Source organism: Manis javanica, chromosome 1 (assembly GCF_040802235.1).
Source record: "Manis javanica isolate MJ-LG chromosome 1, MJ_LKY, whole genome shotgun sequence".
Classification (NCBI taxonomy): Eukaryota; Metazoa; Chordata; class Mammalia; order Pholidota; family Manidae; genus Manis; species Manis javanica.
The window spans coordinates 21,343,683-21,363,866 of record NC_133156.1 but is presented as its reverse complement, the minus strand read 5'-3'; the positions used below and the strand labels follow the sequence as shown (position 1 = coordinate 21,363,866).

General features: G+C 45.7%; 1 protein-coding gene across 3 annotated transcripts in view; it reads left to right on the top strand.

Annotated features, from left to right (window-relative positions):
- LHFPL6 (LHFPL tetraspan subfamily member 6) overlaps nt 1-20,184 on the top strand; it is a 142,063-nt gene that overhangs the window by 58,624 nt on the left and 63,255 nt on the right. The gene's annotated exons all lie outside the window — the stretch shown is intronic.

Here is a 20,184-nt window from a genome sequence, read left to right as displayed (position 1 = left end):
GGAGACCGCGGCGAACACTCTTTGGCTCAGCATTGCTGTGACTGTCCCTGTTGTCTGGCCTTGACATGTCTACACTTTATAAACTGGTTTCCAAGACCCCAATTCCAGCATGCTTCATGTATTGCCTTATCTGTCCTACTGAAATCTAAGTATTAGGATGTATAGATGCTCACTCCTTGATTGACATAAAAGGAGAAATTGTGGAGCTACTTAAAGGTCACAAGCAAAGTAGGAATGGAGCAGAGCCTCCACCCTCAGCCTTGATGGGCTATTTTTCATGTACCGTGGTTAGCTTCACAGTCTTAGCTGGTGTAAATGCTCAGAAAAGAGCTCTGTCAGTGTTCAATAATGCGGATTTTGTGTGCTGTTCAAAGCCGAGGAATGAGGAAGTCCCTGGTCTCACTGATCTGACATCAGCTGCAGATGGGAGGCTGGAAGGGATGGAGACAGAGGCACGTCTGAAAATTCTTTTCATCTTCAGAGTGAATGTTCTGGGCCGTTGATGCCAACCTGATCAGTAACGCGAGGAAATCGGGGTCCTTTGGTCTCCCCCTCGGCTTCTGTTTCAGTGAGACCTTCGATGTGCCTCCCTCTCTTCTCAGCCTTGTGACCACTCACAGGGCTGTGTGGCTGGGAAGATGGTGTGACTGCACGAAGCCAAGTCAGGGAGGGACTCCCCTACTCTAAGGCATTTCAGCTTCATTCTGCAGGCGGGCAAAGCCCACAAACAGGGAGGCGACCTGATGCTGGATTTTCACTGTGAAAGATCCACCCTTGGAGGAACGGCAGGTGCCGTGGAGATGAGCCCAGGGAAGGAGTATGTCAGCAGCCTGGGCCCGAGACAGCGATGCAGGCCTGCCTACAGCTCGCAGGGGGGATGGGGGAGGTGGAATGTGCAAAGGTGACCACATGTCTAGCTTCCCATCGTCAGCGTGAAAGGGAGCCCTGTTAATACTTACCCAGGACGACCAGCGCCTGGACGTACAGCCGTGTCATGTGCTGCGAGAGCAGAGACAGCTTCGAAGGGTTTTCAGTGAATTGAAGAGCGTTGGGACAAAAATTTGGTTATGGACGCCCTCTGGGCTGGAGACACGAATTCAGGATCGTCAGCACAGACAGTAGTGATCAACACGGACGCCCGGATTAACTTAAAGTTAGTTAAGATTTTGCATAAAAATAAGGGAGCCAAGGACCCTATATCTATTTGTAAAAACAAAGCCAAAACTCACTTTTTCTAAAAAACCTGATCCTCTGGAAAATCTTGGATTGCAAAGCAGGACCACAGAGGGCCGTTGTGGTTCCTCCAACACCGCGAACGTTCACTGGCTTAACAAGTGGTACCTTCCTTGATGTTCTTTGTACTTCATTATTTTTCTTTTCCTTTCCAATCAGCAAATTGCATTTTAAATAGTCTTGGGTACTCAGGAACTAATTATGTAATTTAGAAGCGTGAAAGTTCTCATTACGCCCCTATAGTCAGCAGCATTTTTCTTTGGGACCCGCAGAACGCTTGGCAAGCCTCCCCCTGTAATACCATGGTGGGCTTTTTTAAAGCAATTTCTAGTAAAAGGTGGTGTTTTTAGTTCATGTAGGGAGATTGGATTTTTTTTTTTTAAACCTCTCTTTCTCCTAGAGCTACATAGTACGCTGTGTTTCCAATATGAAAGATTTAAATTGCCATCATGTCGCGTGTTTCACGTTAATCGGATGCTGTGCAGGCTGATTAGAGAGACTTTGGATAAAATGCTGGGTGGCTGCTGTGATCCGGCCCCCTCCTGCGCTGGCACTTTCAATGTTTGCTCTGTGTTTTGACTATTGTCTTTGGGACTGTACCTTATTCCGGCAAGCTCATCAGAGTAAATTAAATTCAGCCTCTAATTTTCATCAAGTTCTTTTGTTTTATTCAGTTTTACTGTTCAGCTAATCGAGGCTTACAGAGGTCAAGTGCTCATCCAAGGTCATCCGGCATGTCAGTGTCTTAGCTCAGATGGGTTTTCTTTCGGTCCCTAAGGATCCTGCATTATACGTTCATCAGGCTGTTAATTAACATCCATGTCATCTTTGGGCTCTCCTTGTGGACTGGCTGTGCTGACCGGCCCTCAGCTCCAGGGGGACTTGACAGGAAGCCTGCATGCTCCTGCCTTATCACTTTATCTGCAGAGGAGGGGTGTAGATCAATCAAGGTGATCCCCTACAAGGGGACACGGGTCTCTGGGGATCTGTCACCCCATGCCAGCAACATCAAGCTCTGACTGCCCAGTCTGCCCCACCCGTATGCCTGCATGGGGTGGGATGGTAAGGCATGTGCTGTCTGGGATTTGAAGCTGGCGCAGCAGAAGGCAGGATGGCCTGCAAATAAATTACTTCATTTGAGGGGCATGAAGCCCTTGCCAGTAGAGAAATGTTTCGCATTCATTTCCTAGAGGCTGCTGGGAGTTTGGCATAGCTGTTAGATTTTTGTGGCTGCTTCTGAAAGGTTTGCCCAGATACCAAATGTGAAGCTCACAGGAATTCTGCTAGAAGACTATTCCAGAAGGATTAGACAATAGGAACCCTCAGTAAGCCTCCACAGTGAGTCTTCTAGGATATGCTGGAATGCAAGACACTTTAATAAATTCCTTTGTTGAAATTTAATTTAAACATACTAAGTGAGTAAGTAGCATGAATAAAGAGAAGGGTATACTGTAATTATGTATAACTTTGGAGGTATGAATTCATCTAAAACTATACCCAAGGTACAGTTTTTTTCTCCCCTGTGTAAGTATGCCCATAGTGATTTATTTTTTTATGAAAGTAAATGTTTTTTTTATGATTGGTCTCCCCTCTCAGTTAATAATGCTTTTTATTTAAGTAATTCCTTCAATTTGCGTTTCTCCTGTCCTTTCCTCATCACCCCGCTCGCGGTGGTGGCTGGGAAGACAGCGTCGATGTTAATATAATATAGGGCCGGTCAGCGAGCCAGTTAATCACCTGCCTCCGCACAGATAGCTCGGGGGCCGCTTTGCTGTCTGGCAGAGATAAATTAAGAAGGAAGCAAGGTGATTTAAAGCAATGTCTTCAAATGATTATCAAACAAAGGCAAGCATTTAGGAAGCTGTTAAGCCAGAGAGAAATTCCCAGGAAGGGTAAGGTGACAGCCTTTATCCTATAATAAGGGCAAATGGTAGAAGTTAAGTGTCAGCCCAGACACATTTTGTCAGTTTAGGCGACTGAAGGCCCATCTGACACAGCGTGCGTTCGGATCACGTGCTGTGAGATGCACTATCTTGTTTCCTGACGCCGATTTATAGCTCTGTGTGCTTCAGGCTTTGCTTTGCTTTCAGAAAAAATCCTGGCCCCTTGGTGGAAAAGCGGGCAAAGCCTGTAGTGGCTGCAGAAGTTTGAGGGCACATCACTTCTTGAAGGCAGGAGAGGCCCCTCCCTGGCCAGGGCCGCCTTGTAAGTGGGGGCAGCAGGCAGAGACAGTATTTTGTCAAAAAACTGCACAGTGTAAGACAGAGTAAGATTCTTTGCGGGTAAAGCAGGCAGAGCTGTCTGAGATGCGACCTCTCCATGTTGGGGTTCAGTCTCATCAGGATCAACAGAGTAAAGTTCCCCAGCAATGGCTCAGATGGTCCTAACAGGAGCGCCTCTGGCTGCTTTGGTAGTTAATTCTTGAATTTATCTATTCCTGCAAATGCCTGAAAACTCACAGGTTTATCTCACACATTCTTTTTTAAAAAATGCTTTATATTGAGGCACCATCTTATACATTCTCTGAGCTTGTATCTAATATGTGGCTTATGGGGGCTAGGAGTCCCTCCCCTTGAGCATTTCATTATTTTCTTTAGGTTTTTGGCTGGCTGGAATGAAAAATTTTACATCCATCTGTCGTGTCCTTGACTGGCTTTGTCAGCATTGGGGAGGATTAAATTCTTGTCCAGGTTAGTGTGGAAATATATTTACATTTGAGTCGTTGTTCCAGCCCTAACCCTGGTTTCAGAGTTTTGCGGAGTTGAGAGTGGGGTAGCCTTTTCCTGCCCCCACACCTCCGCTCTCAGTTAACCTGGGCTAAACAGTAATGAGCTGCTCAGGTGGGTTTTGTGGCTCGGATTTCTTTGGTAAATTTTGATTTTACGTGTAGCGCTGGATTAGATGAACCGTGGTCCTTCTTAGATGATCGTGGTCTGCGTTTGCCTCTGAATCACAGCGATAACTCACCTTTCAGAGCGGGTACAGACGGGGTGCCAGGGGGCAGTGTCGATGTCAGACCGTTTTTCCTGTATCAGTGTCAACAGTGAGGCCACGGGTCCGACTTGAAGACCCTCGATCACGGCCCTGCTGAGCCGTGGCGCCGAGAGGAGAAGGCTGGTGTTCCCGCAGAAGACGTAGAGCCTTGTTTCTTGTCTCTCCACCCCTCCTCTTGGTCCGTTTTCAGTCTATTCATAAGCAGGGAAACAAGAGGAAACTGCAGAATATTCGAGTTTAGTAGGACTTTCCAAGTCATCTTCCCAATCATTCAATTCACAGGTAAAGAAAGCAAGTCCGGCTACTTTAATTAGGGCAGTTTACATTCTCAGCACCAAAGAGTGGACCAGATGTGGGTCTCCTGACCCTCAGTCTCAAACCTCCCTCGCTAATCGCTGAGCTTCTTGTCGAGATGAGCAGAACAGCCTGAGCGGGGTGTGTGAGGTTAACTGCTGGATTACAGTAACCAGGTCGGAAAGAGGGGAGCAGTCCTAAAATGTTCCATGAAGATCTAAGTGTTTAGTCTTGTAACACCTTCTCAGTTTTGCTTTGAAAATTTGATTTGCGTGTCTGTCAGCCAGGAGACACGTGGCTACTGAATTTCTATTTGCCTGAGCTTCCTCATACGTAGAATCCAAATAATGTGCTCAGCGCCGCGGGTAAGAGACGGTGTGAGCCGTGCACTCTTGCCTTACGTTTTACGTGAGGAGGGTGATCGCTCGGGGGTTGATGTCGCCAGTGGCTCTGGAAGTGTGGTCCCCGCCCCAGCATCTATATGGCCTGGAAACTGGTGAGAAATGCAGATCCTTGGCCCCGTCCCTGACCTGCTACACACGAAATCTGGGGGGAAGTCTAGCAATCCGTGTTTTAACGAGTCTGCCAAGCGATTCCACCACACACAGTAAGGCTTGAGAACCACTGAGCTAAACAGTTCTCCCACCTTCCGCTGGCAGAGACGACAGTCGTGGAACTGAGCGAGTTAAAAGGGAACATTGATGGGAGACTAGTCTGATAGTCACAGATAACTAATGACCACTGAAACTTCGGGAAGGAGAAACAGCTGTTCTGTGCCTCTATTCTCTGCCTTTATGGTAGGCACACAGGGTGGGAGGGCATGAGAATCTGTAGGCACCTGTATGCTCTGCAAGGCAGGGCCGCACCTGGCACCTTCCCTTTTATTTCTCCAGCATCTGTCGCAGTGTCTGGAACACACCCGGGACTTAACATTTCGTGAGGAATGAATGAATGTTAAGAATGCTTTGGCACTATAGCATGTGGAGGAAGCATAACATTGGGCAAAATACAAGCCCCAGTCCCAGTCTGATCCTGTTTCGCTGGGGAAGGTTTACTGAGTGGCTTAGCCCTTGGGCGGAGGGTCCTCACCTGCGTCACGATGAGGTTGAGCTGCCGCTCTTCCCACCCGAACACCGGTTCTCTGGAAGGATGCGCAGGGCGGTGAGGGTGGGTGACCTCCTGAGCCCCATTAAGGCTTAGTTTAGTTTTCGTTTTCACACGAGGTTCCCCGTGTCTCTCTCAGCCCATCAACATCTTCCTTTTTGAACATATTAATCATATTTCTCTCTCTGTCCCCCCCTCAACCCCCACTGATATTTTTATCATTGCTTGGCTCTTACTTGGAAGAAATGGAATATATTCATAGTAAAGCTGTTGAGGGCAGGCACTAAACTGTATGTACTATTAATCCTATGGTATACTAGTACAGCAGAGATCATACAGTGTCTACACAGTAAATACTTCCTGGATGTAGTTGCGGAAGGGGCATTGTGTGAACCAGTGAAGGTCACATACATGTGATCATTAAGGTGTGAGTGTAGATCCTGACTTAAGATGTAGGACCTTGGACAATGAAATTTATTCTCTCTCCAGTTCAGTTTCCTACCTGAAATAACACTTTATAGAGTTATTGTGAAGAGTAGATACTGTAACACAAAAGCTTCTGTCACACTGCCTGGCGCACAGCAGACACTCAATAAAGTACAGTTTACTCTGCCCGTTTTCACATTTCTCGTAAACTAGCTTTCTAAGCATCCTATAGAATATATTTCTCTCTTCATTTTCAGAGCTTTCTATCTTTATGTAGTTTTAGCCCTTAAGACATTCAAATACTATGTTGAGAGATTCAAATAAAGAAGGCCACTGGGAGATGCGGAATAGAAATACAACCCAGAAGCAAGACTGAGTGTCCGAGGTGACACAAGAAGTGTGAGCAGTGGGGACAGGGGCAGCCTTGCCTTCTGGATGGGGTGACAGCTGCTGGGGGTCGGAATTCCACGGATGCCGCAGGAAGAGTTAGTCCTTCTGCCTCCAGGTGGGAGTTACTTGATCTGATCTAAAGGGACTGAACCTGACCTAGGAAAAGCACTCTTGTGGCCCATATATCCAGTTAGTAAGTGTTAAAATTTATTTACTATCATTCAAAAAATGCCCTTTGCGCTTCCAAAGGAAGGAAATTGGGGTCAGGGGAGGGCAAGGCCAGCAAATGGTGAGAATATTTCTTCTTGAACAACACCCAGCACATTTCAGCCCTATGTCTTGATAAGTGCTGTCTCCCAAGTGCCCGGCAGCCAAGATGCAAGAGAGAGAGAGGTGGGTGCGTGACTGGGTGGCCTCGCCGACCCGCCGTCCAAGCCCTGTGAAGACAGGGACAGGCCTTAGAACAGAACCGTCAGGGAGAGAGCCTGGATTCTTCCCTTGTCTTCTCCCACATTCCAAACATCCCAGATCCAGGCAGGCTCCCCCAGCTGCTGTGAGAATGAAGAGCAGGCTGAGGATATGAATATTTTCCAAAACAACTTCACAGAGTTAAATAAAAAAGAGGGCAGGATTAGCTCAACTGTTTTGAAACTGGTGACAGAGAAATTCTATTTTACCTCTTACGTCTTTTGCACACTGTGAAAGCAAGGAATGAGGACTAGGGCTTGGTGTTCAGTCAAGGAGACCATGCCAGACAGAGCCCCTGGGGTGGGGTGGGAGGTTACCTGCAGCCAGCATGAAGGGGGAAGGAGAAGGCAAGGAGAGGGACGTTGCTGAAGTCATCAGTAAATCCTTAACGCTTGATGTATTCTCTATACTGAGTAAGTCTTCAGATCGAGAAGCATTTTAGCTGCCCATCTCACTTCAGAACCAGAAAACAATACGTGTTCATCGGTGGTCACAGGGAGAGTTTTGTGAATCAGTTGTCAGGAGGAGAAAACTTCCAGATAACCCACAGGCATTGGCTGGGTTGTGTGAGAAATCTAACAGGTAGTGAGTGCTCCAGAAAGTTCTGGAAAAGACTGGGGAAATGGTAGGACGTTACAACAGAGGGTGCAGGCAGGGAACCTATGTCACTGTTATGACCAAGAAGCGTTTCCCAAGGACAGCCCTGCACCCGTTTTTGTCCCAGGAGTCAGGTACCCGACGGCAGAATCTCCCTGTGGAGCACCACGAAAATAGAGAGCAATACCTCCTCGGTGTAACTTTTGATGCAGAGAAACTAGACTTTAAATTGGTGACAGATTCTAAAATATTACTAAAATGGTAGAGAGAAACAGAGGGTTTCACATCTTCTGTAACTTTGTCCTTTCTTTAAATACCTCGGGTTTTTCACAGAAAGAAAATAATGTGGCTCAAGGTTATTCATTTTTCAAGAAACAAACTTTCTGTGATTTTTTTCATGAAGGCAATGTAGTTAGTCTACAAAGTTCAATTATTCTTGTCTTTAGGCCAAACCCTTGGTTTATGCCTCTTATGTATTTGTCAAGGACGGTGATTACATTTTTCTATTTTTCTTTTTTTAATTGAACCAATTTTAATCAATTGATGAAGGTCAGAAACAAAGAGAGCCATGATTGATTGCTGATGGCTGTGAAAGTGGGAGGACGTATGTTAAGTGTGGTTTTCATGCCTTGCAGGCCATTCTTATTTGTAAATTTTTAATCAAGAAAGATTATTATAATACTGTTTTAAGAAATAAGCATATTTGGTAAAATGTGAACACTTGATAAATTGGGAACTGAACACAGAAATGTTCATTATATTAATTCGTGACTTTCTATTTGAAATACTTCATGAGAAAATGTTTTAAAAATGATAATCAAGGATACCGGTACCATTAATTTAATTTCAGGTGTAAGTTTCCTGTTTCAAATTGCAGTTTTCTATGCAACTCTTTTGGTTTGGTTTGGTTTTACTTAACCTTTCCACCCATAAAGCAAAGGTGTCCTTTCTGGAAAGAATACTTCCTCTGATTGCTGTGACCCCTCATTTGTTACCTTCTCCCCCTTCTGTATTTCTTTTTCCTTTTTTTCTGGAAAGATGCATGCTGATCTCTTGATTAACATAGGGTTTGGTGCAGGATTTAAGGTACAGATGCACCGATTTTGGGCCTATGTAAAAAATAGTTTCCCAGGCGCCCACCACGGCCTCCTTCAAATGCTCGAAGTACAACCCTGAGAAGCAGCAGGAGAAACACTTGGCTCTGAATGTTCAGTGTCTGGCGACCTGCTCCTGGGATGGGGCGGAGCAGCTACTGCAGGTATTGCCACCCCAGTTTGCCCCAGGGCAGAGGCACCACTTCCGGGAAACAGTGTCATGTGGAAAAGGTCTTGTAATTGGGGGAAAAAGGTAAAGATAAAGGACGCTTGAGAAATGTTTCTTGTGAACCAACACTGCTTAGAATGTGTGATTTGAGGGACATAAACTCCGTCATTCATTAGTCTTTCATTCTCCAGGGAGGTGCCCTGATTGCACGCGACTCCAGAACAATGCACGTTTGCTTTTGTGCCCTCTGCAGGGCAGCCAGTGCCCCCCAGCAGGACAGCCAACCGGGCGTCAGCCTCCCAGGATCCTACTGGAGCAGGGTCAGCTGCTCTCAGAGAGCCTATTCTGTTTCCCTGTTACTAGCTGTTCCTTTAATATTGTCTGGGCTGTGCTATGTACCATCTTAATTTTAAAATCTTTTCTTTATTGATCATCTCGACATCTAGAAACACCAAAAACTTGATAAAATGAAAAATGCAATTAATAGGAAAAAATGTTCTGAAAAAGAGGATGCGTGGATGGCGAATAACCATGTGAAAAGATGTTCCATGTCTCTTGTCATTAGGGAAATGTAAATAAAACCACAAGACATCGTTCAGCACCTGTTAGAATAACTGGAGTTAAAAAGACTAACTGTGCTAAGTGCTGGTGAGGATGTGAATGACACAGAATTTTCACGCACTGCTGGTGGCCAGTGTCAGAATGGCGCTTCCACTTTGGACAATGACTCGGCAGATTCTTTAATAAGTTAGACATACACGTACCATCTTACCCAGCCATTCTACTCCCAGGTATTTACTAAATAGACACGAATGTGTATATTTTACACACAGACTGTGTATGAATGCTCATAGCAGCTGTATGTGTAACAGCCCCAAACTGAAAACAATCCAGATGCTCATCAGCAGGTGACTGGATGAACACATTGTGGTATATCCATATCGTGGAATACTATTCAGCAGTAAAAAAGGTAAAAGGGAGGAAAAAATGATACATGTGACAACATGGATGAATCTCAAAGCAGTTATGCTGAGTGGAAGAAGCTAGACATAAAAAGAGTATATACTGTAGGATTCTGTTTATATAAACTTCCAAAAATTCAACCTTATGATAGTGCAAGAAAGCAGGTTCAGGGTTGCCTGGGATGGTGGAGTGTGGAGAGGTTGCAGGAAGGGATTACAAAGAATCAGGAGGGAATTTCACGAATAATGACAATGTTGATTATTTTAATTACAATGATACCTTTACTGTTAAACACACATCAAAAATTATCAAATTGTACACTTTACTAAGTAAGTTCAGTTTATTATATCTCGATTACATCTCATAAAGCTGTTCAAAAGAAAGAAGAGGAAGGGGCAGGAAGGATGAAGGGATAGAAAGAAAGAAAGGAGGGGGTGGGGGAGGGTGCGCCCTTGGAGCCCGAGCCCTGTGTTGAGATCTTGGGTCTGTCATTAACCTGCTATGTACCTGTGAGTACATTGCGTTCTTTGAGCCTTAATGTTTTTTCCTATAAAACGAGGTTCATGATATCCATCTCATACATAGGTAATGTATGCAAAATAGTTTACAGTATGAAAATATTCAATAAATACTAGACATTATTATAAATATTATTGATAATATCAAGCAGGTCCAAACCAAAGGAATTTGGGGTGTCTCTCTTCCCACTTTGGGAGTCCTTTGGGGTAGGAGGAAAGTTACAGTGGGTATAGGGAGGAGAGAAGACACAGGGATGTCCATCTTTGCCATGAGATGGAAATAAAACTTGAAACGTGTTAGACGCTCATCACCCAGGCAACGTGCTGCAGCCGCCCTCCGGTTTAGGGGCTGCAGGTCCCGGCGTGCCGTGCTCGGATCTAATGTGGGCCGTGGAACACTGCTTGTGAGGACTTGCAGCTTCTGCGGGCTGCCCCCAGAAGAGAAGAACTGAAGTAGAAACAGCAATAAATTCTTCAAGCGTGGCCCACATTATGCATCGTTATTTTTAAACACGAGGCATAGCAGGCACTTTCCCTGTAAGCTGAAATACACTGATGCTTACCAAAAGGCAGCCAACTATTGCTTGGGTAACATAAAAGGCTTTTAAATATAAAAATGTTCCTAAAGAAATTGTTTAGAAACAGGCTTAGACTTCAAAAAAAAACATCTCAGTTTCTCTTTCCATTAAACATCAACTCCTCGGACAGCCCAGGGTGTGGAAGTAGATGTGAAGCGCCGAGCCATTTAAAAATATAAATCACACTGTGATAAGGGAATGTCATGTTTCATTTAAAAGCCTTTCTCCACCTTCTTTTCTTATGCTGTCAAGTGAAAGAAAGGCTAGCCTCATAATTACACGGCTGCCTTAGCTTCAGGTTCTTTGCGAGATGTCACGTTTTTTTCCACACCTCTGTCTTCCTCTCTCACTCCGGGTCCCACACTCCTTCCTTCTCTGCCTGCTGCCTCCCCCAGCCCAGCGTGCGTTGCATCCTCAGGCTGTCTTCCTACAGAGCCGACAGGACGCAGCTCCGCTGGTGAAGCTGGCTGGAGGGCAGTGGCCCATATTAGTTTAGGGGCGACAAGTAAAGCTACGTCTCACTGGCTGTGAAGCACCATCCTTGCCTGGCTGGTAGGAAATTAGGTGATTGGGGTTTCCACTGCTCAGCAGAGTGTGAAATCAGAGGGAACTTAGCTCTGACAGCGGTTTGTTCTCCCCCACTCGGGGCTGCCCTGGTCCCTCTGTCCCTGAGCTCTTTTCTCACGGCTGGACGTAGCGATCACCCCTGAACATTAGGACCCTCACTTCTTAAAAACTCAGCAAAGCCATTAACAGCAGTAATAACAGGTCCTCTTTCGTACATATTTGATGGTGGCCTCTTTTTTATTTTTCCCATTCACGATTAAGAATAGGAATGTGTCACAGAATAGGATATTAAGTCCACAAAGCGGGTGCTGAACGTCAGAAACCATGCCTTTGTTGCCTAGAAAGGTGCACTGCAGTGAAGCTCGTGGAGGAGAGCACAGTGTAGAGTGAAGTGTGTTATTTGAATTCTGTTTTCTGCAGGGAACTTGGGGTTACTCTGTCTGTAAGGAGAGATGGTTCCGGCAGGGTGACTTGCATGGCACGGCGGTCGGTTGTGACTGTAGGCTTGGCCGGAATTTAGTGGCAGAGGCCAGTGGGGAGAGGTGTGTCCTAGACCCTGCACTGTGCCCAGGGACTGAAGGCATGAGGGGTGACCCTTTGTGGTGGCCAGTAATGCATCACTGAGTAGCTGATGACATTCTTATTTGTCCTGCAGGCACGGTGTTACCCAGACAGTGCATGAAAGTACGTACTGCTGTCCACTCTCTTACTGGGAACTTGTAGAGAGAGCGGGCCTCACAGGTTCTCAGATTTGGAGGGAAGCGAGTTAGTGTTTGACATGACACGCGTGTCGTTCTCCGGCAGCCCCAGTTTGGTTATATTCAGTGGGGGACTTGCTGCCCCATCTCCCTGGATAGTTGGGTCAGGCAGTTTTTCTTTCCTTTAGCTAAAATCAGGCTCTCAGGCTCTGAGTCATTGAATGAATTCTGTGTTTCAGAGACTGAGAGTAAACCAAATCCACCTTCCCTCAGGGTCTTGCACAATTCTCGACACATAGTAGGCCCTCAGGGGAAGTTTGCCTTGACAATATTCTGACACCAGTCCTGTCCTGAATTCCGCTGAGGTTGTCCTGGCCACGGGATTCTGCCCAGATCCCCCTGCGTCCCAGGGAGAGGAGCAGTGATTCCTGAGGCATTTGGGGCTGATAGCCTCGATCCCTGCCCCTTCTACACCACTGACTTAACCTCACGGTTCCTCTTGCTGGGGTGGCCGATCCCCCCACAGATGGATGTTTTCTCTTTCTAATTTGCATGGATGCCAGACAAGAAGGCGTGTCTGTGTAAGCCAACTGAAAATAAAACGTGTAGGAAGACAGCCTGTGAGGGAAGTATAAGTTATTTTATTCTCCCTAGTTGATGAGAAAAACTAGAAATCTTAGTTGTAGGTCATTCAAAACACCATACCAGATTTCTCCATTCCTTTAATATATCTTTTAAATAAATATGAATGTGAGAGTCATGGAATTATTATTATTCTACATGCATTTCAGGATTAATAGGGAGATGAGATTCACGGAGTTCAACATTTCTGAAGAAACACCGGCTTAGGGAAGCCGAGCACGTCACCTGAGGGCCCACTCCTGCTCAGGTCGGTGCTGTATCAAAGACACTTTTTTTTTTAGCTCTGGAAATAGAAGATTGGCTTTGCAAAGCAATTTCTCAGGGTTGTGAGGCGGTGTCCTAGACCTCTCAGTGGTGCCACTGTTCAATGACTTTCAGTTATGATGTGGACATCAACTACAATCAATGGGTAAAAGGTCACAAAGCCTTCTGCAGCAAAGAACACATCAGGACTGAACAATTTGCTGACAAATTTGTGTTTATAAGAAGGGAGATATGGGAGCCCTTAAATGATATTGTGCAGATCACAGCTGAGAGGCAGGGCTAAAGGGAAGTGAACCCAACAGATAGAGGAAGGCCTAGCGGCCACGTAAACCAACAAATTTCCATTAAGGGTGCTTTTGTCCCCATCTTGCATTCACTGTGCAGAACATAGGATCTGAAGAGATGTCTACAGTCTTGTGTGTTGAGACCAGGCAGTGCATATTGGTGACAATGTATCTTTGAAGCCTTACACTGTGGTGAATATGTAAAGACTGCTCTGAAACTGATCAGGGCCGTGCAGGGTGTGCGTGGAGCGGAGGGTGCTGTGCTCAGCTCGTGTTACTCTCCAGGTACCGAGCGCCCTGTGCCCGGCGCCTGCGCTGACAGTGTAATGGGGGTCATGAGTCAGCGCGTGGTTCATTTCACTTAACGATGTGTTACCTGATATAACCAGACAGTTACAGCCCCGTTTGGTAGTTTGAATTTTCTCCATGGGGCTGGGGTGATAGAAGCAGGGGTTATCTGACTGGGAAAGTTGGCATACATGTTGCATCTTAGATGGGAGGGAAGAATGTGGCATGGCACAGGGTGAGAGAGGCGGACCTTGCCATGGTGTTGAGGGCACGACTGGGGAAAGGAACGAACTTCTGGGACAAAAGGAAGAATCACCTCATCGCGTCCAGTACCTACTCTCAGAGCTCCCACTAAAACTCTAGGATACAGTTACAAGTCTCACTGAATTGTGTGTGATTTTTTAAAATTGCTTTTCTACCTATTTCCCCCTGGGATAAACAGCAAAAGAAATGAAAGAACGTATTTCTTTAAATGTTAACTAAAGCCTTGTCCTCAAAGTAACCTGAATGCACTTTACCCCAAAAACCCTCTACTGTAATTCTGTGGACCACATAAATTAGTTACGTCAATGTGGGAATTTGCTAACTGCTCTCTGGTGCTCCTAAAGCCCACTTTCCAAGCCCAATATGATTAATTCATAAAACACTGCAGTGAGGCGTGTAGGTGCCGAGACTTATTATTGTTGTCATTATCTTTCTTATTTCACAGTTGGACACACTAAAATGCAGGAAGGTTAAGCGCTTCTCCGAAGGCCACTCAGGAAACCAGTGGCGCAGTGACAGCAGGCCAGGGGAGCGCAGACAAAGCTCAGTCCTGTGGCTCCTAAAAGTGGAGGGAGGTGGCTCTTCTGTCTACTAAAAATCTAGCCCAAAAGGCACTCCCTTTTGAGATGTGAGGCATCTCTGTTCCATCTGCATTTGTTTCTTGAATAATGTCGGAGGGGCCTATAGTACTGCCCAAACTGACCGATGCTCTCTTTATCATTTGTAACAATTTTTGGAGGAAAAGCTTTTGAGAGTGGCCCTTTTTGTCCTGTGTGTGTTTTCAAAAGCCTCCAAGATGATATGTTTTGTTTCTGACAGGCAGCTTGCATTTTGTTGGCCAGTGAGTTAAGATACATATGCGTTCATGAGGTTGAATGCCGACCCTCCTATAAGTGTGGCTGCCTCCCTGGGCTTACATTCCTCGTCTGGTTCCTGACTTCCAGGATGCATCTGGGTCACTGGTCGGGGCAGAGAGAAGTCCCATGTACTGGACGGGCTCCAGGGCCGCAGCCCTGGTGCGTTTTCTCCAGCCTTTGCCACTCACCAGCCCCTGGAATGAGGACATGGAGGGAGGGGAGCATCTTTAACAGCCAGAGGGCTGGAGCAGGGCAGGGATTATGCCACAAAAATTTTCCCTCTTTTTCATGTCAGTTCAAATAAATCTCTTGTGTGATATTATTATTTTTAAAGTTTTCCAATTTGTTTTCCAACAGTTCTCTCTGTTTCCAGTGTGGTTTTTAGTTTCATTCAATATATGGTTTATACATAATGTTTGTTTTTATTAGGAATGTAATGTATGCTCATTATGGAAATGTGGGGAAACCTAGAAAAAAGTTGTAACACTAGAATAAAATTCACCAGTCATTCCACCCATCAGAGTCCAATCCCAGCCTCTGTTATAACGGGAAGAGAGGAGATGGACACTTCACTGCGCATCCTCATGTGTCCCAGCCCTCGGTACCGTCCCAGGCACCCCGATGCCCGTCTGTTATGGGGGATGAGGGGCCCCCTCCCCCTAGGCCCTTCCCTACACCCTTCTGTCTCAGCGGTCTGTTGTCTGCACCCTGGAACTCCGCTCCACTCCAACAACTCCTACTTTGCCCATTTCATACACCTGAGTTCTCTCTGTTCTCTGTTGGCGTCCTTCCGGCCTGTTCTGGCCTCCTCCGGCTCCGGTGGGTCCTGCTTCCCCGTCATGCCTCTAAAACTGCCATCATCCAGGTCACCCATGACCTCAGGGCAAGTCCAGTGGTTAATTCTCTGTCCCTTTTTACTGAACCTCTGTGCAGCATTTGACACATTGATTACTTCTGTTTCTTGAAATAGTCTTTCAGCTCATCTTCCGAGATACCATGTTCTCCAAGTTTTCTTCATCAATTATCAGCTAGTTTTCTTACCTTCCTCTGCTTGACCTATTAACTGGGTCAAAACTGAGTCTTCCTGAATGTTCTCATTTTGTGTGATTCCATCCAGAACCATGCTTGAAATATCATCCACATACCAGTTAAGTTGTTCACCGATCCTGTGCTCTCCACTAAGCTTCAGGGAACCGGTCGCCTACTAGGTAACCACTTCATGTGGCCGCCCCACAAAACTCGGCCAGAACGAACTCTGAATTCTCCACGTCCACGTTCTCCTGCTCCGAAGCGTGTCCCCCTCAGGTCATCACAGCCTGGCGCCACCACCGGCCGTCCCTCTCATATTGGAGCTGTGACTGATGCTTGCTCTTGCCCCAAACTTCACCTCTACTTCATCAGGACTCAGTCAATGTCATGGTCCTGTTTGAAACCCTACCATTAATTCTCATTAATGAAGACAACGGCAGACTCATTCCCCTGACCGTGCCTGACCCTCGTCTGCTCCTCTGAATGTGTCCCCACCCTCTGGCTCCCCATGTTCTCACCCTAATTTAATGTGGGGGTCTTGGCCCTCATCATTACTTACTTCTCCATGCCCTCCATCATCACCTGCTGGCTTTCCCCAGCTATGTGGGTTCCATCCCAGCCAGATAAGCTCTCCTCAAAGCAGTAACTCCTAAGTGCACAGCCTGCATCGCCCCACCCCTCCCCGGACCTTTCACCACATACTCCCGTCCATACGGTCTTCACGGCACTTGGCTACATCGGAAAAGATCTTGCTTTACCACTTACGTGCTCAGGGAATAGACCAGAGCTTAGTCTTAGTATGGAGCAAGTACTTAATAAATAAGGGCTGAATGATCACTGAACAAATATTAAAATATTTTCCTCTAGTTCTTTTTTACTATGAAATAAAGCACTGTATTGTAATCATCTCCTACATTGTTATTCATTGCCTGATTTTTTTCAATTACTATCATAAAATTAACATTTTCCTGTGTTGTTAGACATTTTTTTTACCAATTCTTTTTTATTACCAACTAATACAAGTTAACTGAACAAACCTAGACATATACATAAATACACAAAGAGGGAACACTGACTCATAATACTCGTTAATAATGTGCTACATATCTGTTCACATATAGACACATAAATATGTAACATTAAATTATTCAAGCCAGTAAATATAATTTTAATAGCTAAATAGTGGTTTGTCTCTATGGCTGGGGCATATTCATTATTCTATGAATATTCAGTTTTCAGTTTTATTCCCAAATAGCATTGCAATATATATTTCTTTTACCTTTTAAAATAACTTCAAATTGTGTGACACTAAGATTTGCTCTTTTAGCGATATTGGTGAGAAATGCGTTTGTAATTTTGTTGCATTTCCTTCGTGTTAATACTCATAATGAAACCACAGTGCCTTGATCCTGCTTTGACTTTCACCACCTCCAAGTCTGTCCTTACTGTAGGGATTTTTCTTGAGTGAAGACGGGTGGCCTCTTAAATCCAGTGACTTAATGCTCTTAATCCACATCTTCCCTGGGAGAGGGATGGGCTTGAGGGGCCCACCCAAAGGTGTTTCTGTTATGACATTTTCTCTAAGACCTACCCACAAGGTCCCTTTGGAGACAAATCTTTTTGGGGTGGCAGTAAGTGGCCTTCATCTCTGGGGGTTACCTTGGTATCCCCCCTTCTTCCTGACACCAGAAGAGAGCCTTTATCTTGGGACAGCAGTGGACAAATGACAGGACCAGTTGAAAAAGAATTGTAGTCAATAGGTGCTCTGTATGAACTCTACATAGATATTCATATAAATATATGAATTCATATAAATATATGAATATAGATGCTTCTGTATTAAAATGCTAGTGTAAAATACAGATGTAACTATGGTGTGTTTGAGTAGTAATATACATCTGAAAACCTTTGCTCAGGAGGGTAACATTACGTTGTATCTCATAGCCTAGGTCTAATTTCAGATTTGTTTCTTCTTGTGCTTTTTCTAATACTTTGGTCTTTCTCACGATGAGGCTTTTTTTAAATTGGTACCTTTGGAAGAATCTGTGCCAGAGTATCAATGGGGGGGTTTCTATGTGGGGTATGGGTAGTTTCCCTTATTTTTATTTCTCTCTATTTTCCAGTTTCTCAAATTAACTTGTCTGCACAGTTTCCGATGACAGGAAAAATGTTCATTTTTACTATAAGTTAAAATACTCAGGCTCTGAAATACAGTGAAATGCTTGTATCCACCTTAGTGGGATTCTGGCTCTCTGGGGTCCACCACGCCCTGGCACTTGCGTGTCTGAGTGAGGTCACGTCATGATGGGGGATTGTCAGTGTCGCTCTGTCCTTGAATATGTTTTGTGACCCACCACACAGGGGCCGATTGCTGCTGAAGGCCTTTCTGTTTTCTATCCCCTTTTTTTATATTCTTTCTTGTTATTTCTCTTTGTGTTTTATTCCTAATTGTTAGCACACAGTAGTAACCCCGAGACTGCTCTAGAAAACTCAGCGGTCCCTGCCATCCCTTGGTCTGACTGAGCCTCTCTGGGGAAGGGGTAGAGATGCTGCTAAGAGTTTAGATTCAGGACTTCTGGGTCCATTTCTGCCTAGTTTCTCAGTGCTCAGAAGATGCTTCCAGAACCATTTCCTCTCTGTCACCCCAAAAAGGGCATCTGTGTCATTTTGCTGTTACTCTGCTGCTGAGCACTAGAAGTGAGTTAATCTTGACCCCTACGTAGCAGAGCTAGATTTTAAAAAAGACAAAATACCTACGCAAGTACATTTAATGTACTATTAGTATGCAAATTATATAGTAATGCTGTGTCTTCAATGGTCTAGAAGGAATTTTTTTCAACTATTATTTTCTTTATTATTGTATTTTCATTTTTCAGCTCAGTGCCTGGAATCCCACAGACTCAGAAAATGTTTATAGCTTAGTTCTGATCTCCTAGTGGAAAATCCAATAGATACCAGGCCACTCCAAGAGTCCTTGGTGGGTGTGGTAAGTCCCACGAGCCTTGCCTCTCAGAACCATCCTAACTAGTGGGTGGGACATGCCACTGCTTGGGGACATAGATGTCTGCTTCTCCAAAGCCCAGTCCCCGTCCCACTGGGGATGGTGCTGTGTCTCTAGTGAATGCTCAGCGAATCCAACTCTGCTTTGGTTTGATTTTGTAAAATGAGACGACTGTCCTTGCTTCGGAATGTTTTCTTAGTTTAATTCCTCTGAGAACCTGACGTTGGTTTCCAGGCTGACGCTGAGACTGGCGTTGATTGGTTTGTATCGTCGTAATTCCATCAATGTTCTCTATGGATAAGTTTATCCATGGCTTTTAGGGAAATCAGTTTACAGGCAAGTCATGCCCAGTGAGACCATCATTACTTCCTCGCTTCCTGGTGACTCCCTGACACCCCCCAGGGTGCTTCTCATAAACCAGAAGAGCTAGAACCCAAACCAGAAAAACATCTGGCCTCTTTATCCTCTCAAAAGTCACACCTTGTTCCTAGGCAACGAGGGGCCGACAAAAGACAGCATGTTATCTAGGGATGGCCTGCGCACTAGGAGAGAGCCCCTTGGCCAGCGAGCCGGACACTCCTTCCTTCTTGGCCACCTCCTAAAGCGGGTGGCCCGGCGGGTTTGGCCACAGGGCCGTGTCCCCTTCGCAGATGCCCTGGGACGTGGAGTTCGTTTGAGGACCGAGCTCTGCTGCTAAACGTGCTCCTCCGCTGTTCCCAGGGTGGACGTGTGAGTAGACTTCTAAAACCACTTGGAACAGCCCCCTCCCCACGAAACCTGCCCAGAGATGCCAAGCGACGCGGAGCAGCGCCGGCTGCATTCACAGCACTAGGTCAGGGGAGAAGGGCGCTCACCCAGGCCACGCTGGGTGGGAAAGGCTGCAGAGCGTCGGAGGAGGGCTCGGGGTGGGGCGAGCATCATCGTGGGCCCAGAGGCAGGGAGGGCAGGGGAGGGGGAGGGCCGGGGAAGGCCCAGTTTTGAAGGCGTAAATGCATGCTGGGGGGCAGAGGGTTTTGCTGAAAGCGCCAAGGCCTCTCTTTTACTACCCAGGCTTGAGCTGTTGCAGTGCGCAAATACCGTCAACAGTTTATTGCGCGTCCCCTTTACGTGACTGCAGAGGTGATACAGAACAGCCCCCTTTGCACTGGAGCAAGAGGCCTCACGTTTAATGAGGCTCGAAGATTGCAAATTTCACTAAACTGAGATGCTGCCTTTAAGCTCGAGAGGCTTTCATCATCGTGAAATGAAGAGGCTCCCCATGGGTTCCGGAAAATTGAGCACAGACATTATTACGTATTATTGCTGGTGTCACTTTGCAAATGCGGTTTACAAATTCTTCAGAGCTGCTATATATATGTATGTGTGTGTGTGTGTGTGTGTGTGTGTGTGTGTGTATATATATATATATATTTTTTTTTTACCAGACTTATGTTTTTAGTCATGCTACGGTTGGTATAAATTA